This window comes from Hipposideros armiger, unplaced genomic scaffold (assembly GCF_001890085.2).
Source record: "Hipposideros armiger isolate ML-2016 unplaced genomic scaffold, ASM189008v1 scaffold_803, whole genome shotgun sequence".
NCBI lineage: Eukaryota > Metazoa > Chordata > Mammalia > Chiroptera > Hipposideridae > Hipposideros > Hipposideros armiger.
The window spans coordinates 232534-243671 of NW_017732153.1; the positions used below are offsets into that span (position 1 = coordinate 232534).

General features: G+C 38.4%; 1 long non-coding RNA gene across 1 annotated transcript in view; it reads right to left on the bottom strand.

Moving 5' to 3' along the window:
- Nucleotides 1-7879, bottom strand: part of LOC109374235 (uncharacterized) — an 81386-nt gene extending 73507 nt beyond the window's left edge. Inside the window, exon 1 of the long non-coding RNA XR_002122364.1 lies at nucleotides 7830-7879. This is a non-coding gene — a long non-coding RNA (uncharacterized LOC109374235). The remainder of the gene's footprint in view (nucleotides 1-7829) is intronic.
- Between the last annotated feature and the right edge of the window lie 3259 nt (nucleotides 7880-11138).

Genomic DNA, 11138 nt, shown 5'->3' on the forward strand with positions numbered 1-11138 from the left:
AAGAAAGCCTACTCAATAAATGGTGCTGGGAAAATTGGAAAGCCACATGCAAAGGAATGGAACTAGACTGATATCTGTCACCAACCAAAATTAACTCAAAATGGATCAAAGACTGAAATGTAAGACTTGAAGCAATAAATTTCATAGAAGAAAGCATAGGTACTAAACTTCCCAAGTTGCACTTCTTAATCCCTTCCCCTTTTTTACCCACACCCCCAACCATGCTCCTATCTGGTAACCATCAAAATGTTCTCTGTATCTATGAGTTTGTTTCTGTTTTGTTTGTTGATTTTGTTCTTTAGATTCCTTATATAAGTGAAATCATATTTGTCTTTGACTTATATCACTCAGCACAGTACTCTCTAGGTCCATTCATGTTGTTGCAGATTGCAAGATTTCATTCTTTTTTCATGACTGGTAATATTCCATTGTATATATGTACCACCTCTTCTTTATCTATTCAGGGATACCCAGGCCACCTTCATATCTTGGCTTCTGTAAACAATGCTGTAATGAACATATGTATGCACATGTCCTCTCAAAGTAGCATTTTGAGTTTCTTCAAACAAATACCCAGAAGTGGGATTATTAGGTTCTTCTTTGTTTTTTGTCACGTTTATTTTAGAGTCTATTTTGTCTGGTATAAGTATTGCTATACCAGTTTGTTTATTGTTTTGTTTTGTTTTTGTTTCCATTTTCATGAAATATCTTCTTTCATCTCTTCATTTTCAGTCTGTGTGTGTCTTCTAACCTGAAGTGAGTCTCTTGTAGGCAGCATATGTATGGGTCTTCTTTTCTTATCCATTCAGCCATCCTATGTCTTTTGATTCAAGCAGTTAATCCATTTACATTTGAAGTAATTGTTGATAGATATGTAGTTATTGCCATTTTATTATTCATATTTATCTCTTTTTTTCATCTTAAAGCAGTCTTTGCAGGATCCCTTGTAATACTGGTTTGGTAGTGATGAACTACTTTAACTTTTTCTTGTCTGGGAAGGTCTTCATCTGTTCTTTGATTCTTAATGATTGTTTTGCTGGATAGAGTAATCTTAATTGTAGGTCCTTGCTTTTCATCATTTTCAATATTTTGTGCCAATTCCTTCAGGCCAGCGAAGTTTCCATTGAGAAATCAGCAGTCTTATGGGAGCTCTCTTGCAATTAACTAACTGCTTTTCTCTTGCTGCTTTTAAGGTTCTTTCTTTGTCTTTAATCTTTGGCATTTTAATTATGATGTGTCTTGGTGTGGGCCTCTTTGACATCATCTTGTTTGGGACTCTGGATTTCCTAGGCTTGTATGTCTATTTCCCTCACCAGGTTAGGAATGTTTTCCATCATTATTTTTTCAAATAGGTTTTTAATTCCTTGCTTTCTCTCTTCTCCTTCTGGTACCCCTTAATGTTGTCCCAGAGGCCCCTTAAATTGTCCTCATTTTTTTGGATTCTTTTTTTCTTTTTGCTGTTCTTATTGGGTATTTTCTGCTACTTTATCTTCCAAACTGCTGATTTGATCATCTGCTTCATCTAGTCTATTGTTGATTCACTCTAATGCATTTTTCATTGCAGTTGTTGTATTTATTTCTGGCTGGTTCTTTTTAATGTTTTCTACGTCCATTTTTGTTTCCTATCTCTTTGCTGAAGTTCTCCCTGAGGTCATTGAGCATCCTTATAACCAGTGTTTGAACCCTGTGTCTGATAGATTGCTTGTCTCAATTTTGTTTTGTTCTTTTTCAGAAGCTTCATTCTGTTTGTTTATTTGGGATATGTTTATTTGTTTCCCAATTTTGGCAGTCTCTCTTTGTTTGTTTCTATGTATTAGGTAGAGCTATTATGTCTTCCAATCTTACCAGGGTGGCTCTATGTAGTAGGTGTGCTATGGGGCCTAGTGACACAATCTCCTGGTCACCAGAGTGGGGTGCTCCAAGTATGTCCCTTGTGTGGGTTTTGTGTGTCTTCCTCTTATAGTTGAACCTTGGTTGCTGTTTGCAAGTCCATGGGAGGGTTTTACACTCAGGCTATTTTGTTGTGAGGACTGGCTGTGACATAGTAGAGGAGTTGTGGTGCAGAGGCTGACCCTACAGAGCAGGATTTGCTTTAGCAGAGTTTTGTTCAGACTTTCCTTTGGGTGTGATTTCCTTAAAGGTGACAGGTTATTGCTCAGGCTAGGTCCTAAGCTGGCCACTGGATGTGCCAGCACCAGGGCCTCCTGGGAGGGGACCAGGTACATGCCAAATTTTGCCTCAGCATTTCCCTTGCCAGGAGCTACCTGAAATGAGTCACAAAGCAATCCACAGATGGCCACAACCTGTGCTGTGCTTGGAAGTGCCTTGAGAGGCCAAGCCTTCAACCAAGTCCAGCTGTCACTAGTGCCAGGCTTAGGGCTGCTCAATCAGAATTATGGGACATGCTGAAGCTAGGCGCAATTGGTTGGGGTTTGTGAGACTTTGAGAGTTTTTTTTTTTTTTAATCCACAGCATAAGCTAAGACAGATTGTATGGAAAAGCCACTGGCAGCAGCCTGGGTGTGCCAGACAGATGGGTGGCACACTGTCTCAGGGAATCACAGGGGTGGGACAGACGAAAAGTGATAGTTTGATGGAGACTCGGATGTGTCTTCCTGCATCTGCACAAAGGGAGGGGGAGGGCTCAACAAAGAAACCATGGTTTCCACCAGCTCCTTCATGCATGAGAAAGCTGCCCCTCTAGCCCTCACCCTGTAGCCAGACAACTCAGTTCCTCCCTGCACGTCCCTGGCACCTATTGAGCCACTTCCCAGCACTGGAGCTCAAAGAGAGCAAGTCTGTCAGTGAATAAGTCCATGCATGGCCGCTTTAAGAGGAACACCTGGGACTGCAGCCACCCTCCATCTCACTCAGTGACAAGCTCCACTGGTTTTCACAGCCAAAAGTTATGGAGACTTCGATCCCCAGCACTGGAATCCTGGGTTGGGGAGTTTGGTGTGGTACGGGGATCCCTCTAGCCTCTGGGCAGTGGTCCTCTACAGCCGAGGTATCCCTCCTGGTTTTTAATGGTCACATGCAAGTATGGGTCCAGCCTGTTCTACATCTCTACCCCTTATACCAGTCTCAAGGTGGCTTCTGCTGTATGTCCTTAGTTGTAAGGCTTCAGTTCAGCTAGACTTTAGGTGATTCTCAATGATGGTTGTTCTGTAGTTTAGTTGCAGTTTTGATGCGGTTGTGAGAGGAGCTGAGCACAGCCTTACCTACCTCATTATTTTGACTGGAAGCTACTGGAAATTGTCTCTTAATATCTCTCCTCATGTTATAGAAGAGATGAAATATGATAGAATATATAAGCACCAGATCAGTGAGAAATTGAAAAACATTCAAAGGAGTAACCTTAGAATTTAGAATTCCAGAATGAGATCTCTTTATTAAAGCAATACCAAACACAAACACCACAACAGCCAAATACACTTAACTGTCATACACATACTCAGACCTGCTTTGACTATTCCCATTTTAGTTACCAACAATTGTTAAAGAAAGAAAGAAAGAAAGAAAGAAAGAAAGAAAGAAAGAAAGAAAGAAAGAAAGAAAGAAAGAAAGAAAGAAAGAAAAGAAGTAAAAAATATAAAAATAAGGCTGAATTTCAAAGCAGATGGAAGCTGAAGGTTAATCAAATCAAGTCTGCTGGCTTCAACTTTTCCCCTCCAGACGTGCTTCTGGAGTTGGGCAAAGAACCCCACACTTATCCCTCCTCTATTTCTGAACTAGTGGTTCAAACTACAATACAGCTTTCCCATTTTAAGCTCTAACATCATTAGTTCTCAGAAGTTGAGCAGCACAAAAGCACAAAGTGCATTGTCTGTGTACAGATTGGAGATGACTGCAGAAGGTAATCAAAGGACAATGGGCCAATTCACTGATATTCTCGTCATTTATAACTGAACCTGTGTACTGGCGTGGTGCTAGAAATCACCCATGCTTCAGGTATTGTTTCTGGAAAGCAACATGGAGCAATGTTCCCACACATCCCTATGCAATTTTTTTTTTAGAGTAGTTAAGGGAGTCTGAACTTCTATAGTAAAATTCTGATGAGCTCTATGTTGTATTCATATTCTTCAGTGATATTTTTTTCTCTTTTTATCCCTACAATGAGCTACTGCGTTATGCATAGCCTTAGAGTTTATCTGAATAAAAGGTTGTTTGTATTATTAATACATAAAGGAACATGTAAAACATTATACTAAATATATGCTTTGGGTTCTAGAGTCATAGAAGGTATAAGGGAGAACATGTCTAATTAAGCAGATGCTGATGTAAATATTACGAATCAGCAGGTTTTACAAAATATGCAAAGCTCGGTTAACATAATGTATGCCAACATTAGATATTATGTTTCATCAGATACTGAAGTGACTATTATAGAAAAAATTATATTCCCTTAAAAGCATCTTTAATAGTTACTTCTGTACTTGAATCATGATATACACCACCCCTCCCATCTTGGATGCTTTCTATACTCTTACAATGTAATGTAACTCTCTTCTTCAAAATATTCCTCTCAAGATTAAATCCATGTGGCTTTGCTTATTTCCCTTAATCAACCAACCACTGTTGATTCTCCATATTACATGTGTCCCTATCTTGAAACATTTAATGGAAGAAAGTTTACTTAAACAGAAACGACCGTATGGTCTGGTGTGTTGTGAGCACAGGGGACTCTTGCCCAAACACCATATGGAATTCTGAAATTGCTTGGATTCAATTTTGATTGATTAAAAAATGGTCCTTTGCAAAGTCTTCATAAATCCCTGGGAATCAGGGGAAATCATAAAACTCAGAGACAGGATAGCACAAAAAAAGAATGGGCAGAGAAATGCCAATCATAAATGAGGGAAGAAGCCTTAGGACTGCTTTCCTTTCACTTTCAGTTAGCAGACAAACCATGGTGGCCACAGTAATGATGAATTAGACCTGGGCCTAGGAGCAGTTAGGACGTTTTCAAAACTGGAAGCCTGAAAGAAGAAGGCAAAGGATAAAGAGGAGGAGGCTAAGCAAAGCACAGATGCCGAGAATGTTTCTGGAGAGACAGTCAACTCATTTTATTGCTTGGGGATCAAAAAGAAGATACCTCAAATCAAATCAAGTCATGCAGTAGATGTGGGATTTCAATTTTTACAGGTTGATTAGATTCTATTTTCATTGAACCCTGTGGACTTTCGGAAAGGACTTGAAACTCCTTCCAGTGCTTTGCAAAATTTCCCTACATGTAAATTTCCTGCAAAGGGATTGCTCTGTATATTAGCCACCAAACAATGGCATGGAGAGGACACATGCCACAATAGATACAGAGTCAAGGGTTTGAACCACATTTGTGATTCTTCAGCTCCCAGACCATCTGAATGAAAGGAACCCCCCATGAGCAGTCATATGCTATTCAGCAGCAGTGTACTCCTCTAAGACTTTACTTCTTAAAGTGTAAATATGCTTCCCTGTTTTTTTAACCCCTTAACACCATGTGCACAAAAACAAAGAATGAGCTGGCCTAGTGAGTACTTGGCATAGAGGGACAGAAGTTCCACAAAAAGAAATGCAAACCACCATTGCAATTGAGTTCTCAGGTGAGGGCACATTATTACTGAGGACCTGAGCACCTGGGGCAGGTGCACGATACCAAGGTCTAACTTGTCAAAGAGACTAATAGGCAATACCTTTCCCAATTGTGTGCGTCCTAGACAGAACTGTGCTGTGTTTATTAAAATTGTTATACTGCTAGGTGCTCAGCATAGCTCTGAGATCAGAGAAACATGCACGTATGATGCAGCAAAAGGGAAATCAATTTCTCTCGGGCTGTACTCCATTTAAACCATGTGAATGCAAGTGGGAAAAAAAAAACAGGCATTTGGTAGACCTAGGATTTCAAGCTAGTGAGCGTGTTGAGAGAGAATTTTGTGTGCCACATTGTGAATTATTATAGCAAGAGTCAGGTGGATAAGTGAGAAGAAAGAGGTCTATGCTCTTGGGTTTTCATTTCCAAAATGACTTTATTGAGGTCTTTTCAATTTAATCCTAGAAATAAACAACTGCTGAGAGTAAGCAGTGATAGAAAGTAGGAAGGGATAGATGACTTCAGTAGGCTGTTTCTGATGAGAGGGGGTCCCTAAGCCCTTCACGATTTCAAGAGGAGGCTAAGGGTTTTAATTGGATTTTAAATTGTATTAGTAGTCAGGAAAGGTTTGGGGTGCACCGTGGCCTGCTCTGCGAGCACAACAGGCAGCCGTGTTTCAAAGTTGACCTTTATCAGATGGTGCTGTGTTTATTTCAGTCTGTCACAGAGAAGGATAAGGAAACACTGCTGCTAGGCCATGCCATTTTAGTTAAAAGAATAAAACAAAACAAAAACTAACGATGCTCTGCCTATTTGGCTCAACTCCTAAGTGAGGGAATTGGGGGAGAATTAGTAGGTTAGAGGAAGAATGACTTCGCAGCGGTGAAGAAACCGAAGCCAACATCTTGGCCTGTCACTGCACTGATGAGAGGAAAATGAACTAAGATGAAATAAAAGTAGAGAAACTTGAAATAGGTGTCAAGCAAGCTTTAATTATTCAATAAAATTCAGGGCAGAACTTCAGCAGTGGTCTATTTAACTCCCCCCTCTCCTCTCCCCCTTTCTTCATCAACGTATTTTTTGGGTATCGAGAACTCCAGCACCTTCAGAGACTTGGCTCCAAGGTTAAGAAAGAAATGCTACACTTTACTTTTATATAATAAAGTTCAGCTATATCTCAAACTCTATTTCCTTTTTAATTACAATTTTCTTACCTGAGCCTCAAGTGATTCTAATGTTACCATGAGCCCTGGAGGCCCGAGTTATTTTATGTTCAGCCATGAGTGTTGGAAGTGCTGTTCCTATATGGGCAATTTCTCCTCTCCGTGAACTTTAGCCAAGTGGATAGCATCAAACCAAAGTTCCTAGTCACTCCTGCCCTATAGAGACACAGGTGCCCTAGGGAAAGCTTAGACATTTGACATAAACTGAAGATTATATTGCTTCTAAAATATTTGGGCACTATGGAATTAGAGAACAGACAGAATTTTAAAGTGAGGGATATTCTAAAACTGGGCTTTTTACTAAAGATACTCTAGTGCGTGTTTCAAATTTTAAACTGTCATTTTGAGCCAACATTTATTTGGAAAGTGTTATTAGGTGGATTATTAAGAACAGATGGAGACTAATATCTTGAGACAAACTTACGTATTTCAACAAAAAAAAAGAAGAAGAAAGAAAGAAAGAAGAAAGAAAGAAAGAAAGAAAAATAACTATTTAAAACCCTGTAAGAATATTGGCTAAAAATTGTCTAATTGCATTGGTAACAGGATGGAGAATACATGACACAAATGCTCCCATGGCAACGTTTCATCCGTGGCAGATATTGGTCAATCTATCACAGCACTCTCTCCGTTTGTGCCAGATATTGGTAGGTGGGTCATTAAATGGATTTTCCCTTTTTGCTGGGCACACAGCTAGACTTTACTCCCCAACCTCCTCATAGTTAAAACTGACCATGTGACAGCTCTATCCATCAGAACACAGCAGAAATTATGTCTGGTATTTTTAGACATGATCCCAAAATACCACTCACATGTGGTTCTTCCTGCTGGTTGGAATGGAGATATTTCCAGGGTTGACAAACAAATTCATTACAGAATGTGCTACTGGAAGGTAAAGCTGCCAGAATAGAAGAGCATTAGGAAGCAGGTGGCACTAAAACTGATAGCTGAGACTGAAAACCTACAGGTCCTGGTTGTACAATAAAAAGATGCGGTAAAATTTGTTATCAATGATAACTTCAAAGCACAGCTTACCTGTTGAGCAAGCAGCTCTAGGAGAAGTGTTGGAAGGAGCTAGAGTGTTGGCCACTATTGCCTAATTATAGCAAGCTATTTAGGAATGAGATAAGAATGAAAATTGAGAGCCAGAGATCAAGAACAGCCTTACAGATTTGGAAAACTCAACTTCTCCTGGACTCCATACAGTTAAGTCATAAGACTGTGAAAAGTCTTTAGTGACAAAAATCAGTTAAACAAAGTGACTGAGCTTTTGTGAAAGATCATATTAAGGCTATTACCTTCCCACTGGAGTCTGTTGTTTCAGGCAGCTAGAGAGAGAGAGAGAGAGAGAGAGAGAGAGAGAGAGAGAGAGAGAGAGAGAGAGAGAGAGAGGCGCTATGAACTCTCAGTAAAGTCTGTCAGTCTCATGGGAAATTCTGAAATTAGACTGAATCTTCATCACCTCTACCTCACTAACTTCTCATTAACCCCCCTACAAATCTTTCTTTTATACATTTTATAGAAAATTATTTTTCTCAGCTTCCCATAAACCCCATCTCTAGCTCCTTATGCCCTATAAAATCTTCTCTCATTATAGCAGACAAAAGTGGTCTTTCTTCTGAAAGGCAAAATCACATATTATCTGCAACATATTTGGCAGATGTAGTCTCATATATTTAAACTTTCAGGAAGTGTGCCTTATCGTCTTATCTAGGTTTAAATGTCTTTAAATCAGAGCTTATATTTTACATGTCTTTTACAACCTGTAAAGCTTCCAACAAAGTACTTTGATTAAAGCTTAAGATAGTTTTGATGAATTAATAAATTACCAGTGCATTCAAGCATTCTCTGCTTTGTTTCGCTTGACTGTAATTGTAACTGATTTAATCCTACCACCTATTTCTTGAATCTTCAGGGACTTCCTATTTCCTGAAGATACATGACTAAAATACCGTATTTCACCATGTATAAGACGCACCCTTTTTCGAAAAATATGGGGTCTAAAAACTGGGTGCGTCTTATACAGTGGTAGTATGAGTGCAAAAACAAACATGAAAAAAGCGGGAAATGCAAGTAAAAAAATCTACAACCACTGTATAAGACGCACCCAGTTTCTAGACCCCAAATTTTTTTAAAAAGGGTGTGTCTTATACATGGGGAAATCCAGTATGTATCTCTGCTCTCAGGCTCAAAGCTTTCGATGTTCCCCACCTAGCTCTAAAACTATGAGCTCATTTCAGGTCAAAATAAACCACCTTTCTTGCTTAGAATAACAGAACTTTAGAGCCAATCTAGTCAAATTCTCCACCCTCTTCCTTCCTTCCTTCCTTTTGTCCTTCCTCCTTCACTCCCTCCCTCTTCTATTCCTACCTTCTTTATTTTCTTCCTCTGTTCCTTTTTTATGTAGATGAAAAAACTGAATCACAGAAATAATATGTGCTCTGGTCAACATCACATTGTATTTAGTCAAGGCCCTATCTTCTAATTCTTTGCTAAAGATTCCTTTTAGTATACTCTACTTGCATGTCATGTTAACACTCACTCAAAGCTAAAAGAAGTAAACGCCTTCAACTGTAAACTTTTAGCTTTCTCTTTATATCTACCAATTTTTGGAAGATAAAAACTTGCCTTTTTATTTATCCTACTATGCATGGATCTTATCTATCATGATCATTCAGATATTAGAATACTAATAACATGTTGACCCAAATCATAAAGAGGCATTTGCCCCATCATCATTTGTCATCTTAGGAATTTAACCATGAGCTCTGGGAGACAACGTTCAATGGAGTAGGACCTTCTAGTTATATTGATGCACATATACTTCCTCTTTTATTTTTAACTTGATAACAAATTGACCCATTTGAAATTGCTTAGATTTAGAAAACTAGAAAATGGAAGTTAGCATGTCTTATCATCTCAAAAATGTTATAATATTTTAAAAGCAATACATGCACAGAGTAAAAAAGGATACAGAAAGTATGGTGAACATGAAGATCCCAATTATTACCTTCAACAGAATCTTTTTGCCTCTTAAGTGCTTACATCTATAAATGGAAAGTATCCACTTGCACTCATAATACTTGAAGATTTACCTCACTTGCACTCTCCTCTTCCTTTTATGAGTAATACTTAACAGTTTTGTTTTAAATTCTCCAATTAGTTACCTTTTAAACCCTAGTTTCTAGTTTCAATAACTTTGAAAAGCGTCCCTTGATTCTCCATTTTGTCAGATAAGTATATTATAACTTCTACATTTTCCTCAACTTTTCCTATTCCTCTGCTTCATTCCACCTTCTCTCAGCTATATGATAACAATTTATGCTGTCAATACAGGTCCTGTTTACTATCTAAGCTGTAGTCACATTGAAGTCATCTGTGAATATTGATTGACTCTAAAATTGAGAATCACCATGAACCTTGTTATGACTGTGTATATATTGTCCGGGGCTGGCCCATGTGGTGGTACAAGGATTAGTGGACCCAATTCCATCCCTTCTGGGCCATTCTGAAGCAAATGTTCTGAGTGTCAGCATCAAATGGATTGTGTTTTCTTATATGCCTTCAATTCTCAGAATTATACCACCTTTCAGTTTAGTTTATATTTCAGACTCAGTGACCCCATCTTTGCTATTCTGAGAACTGCTAAAATGATTTGTACTTTACCGCTTTTTATACTTTCACATTTTCACTTTTTCCAGAACAACTCCAACTTTTCGTTTTCTTAAATTTTTTTTTCCTGTACATTACTATCTAGAGCCCCTTACTTCCTGCTCCCATCAGAACTCATTTATTTCATAGACTGCTGCGTAGTAGCCTCCCAGGAATTCTTTTCTTTCTCCCTTTTGGTTGCTCCACAGTGTGTCAGATGTTTCCTTGATCCAATGCATTCTTCTTTTTTGTTTTGCTTTTTCATTTTTGATGGTGTACACCTTCAGGTCCTTCCTGAGAGAGACTTTGGAGAGGTCAATTTTTCCAGTCCTTGAATGTCAAAAAAGGCCCTTATTCTGTCCTCACATGTGGCTGGCTGTTTGGTTTGATATAAAATCTGGATTGAAATAATTTGATCTCAGAATGTAAGTGCCTTACTACTTTCTGGAGTATAGTCGAAAAGAACTCTGATGCCTCTCTTGGTTTTTTTTTGTTTGTTATTTTGGGTGGTTTTTTTTTTTTTTGGTTTTTTTTTTACTAACTGTAGATGATTTTTTGCTTCCCCTTCCCTCTGGAACCTTATTAAAGTCATCTTTTCTTTCTTTCTTTCTTTCTTTCTTTCTTTCTTTCTTTCTTTCTTTCTTTCTTTCTTTCTTTCTTTCTTTCTTTCTTTTTTTGTTTTTGAAAAGAAAT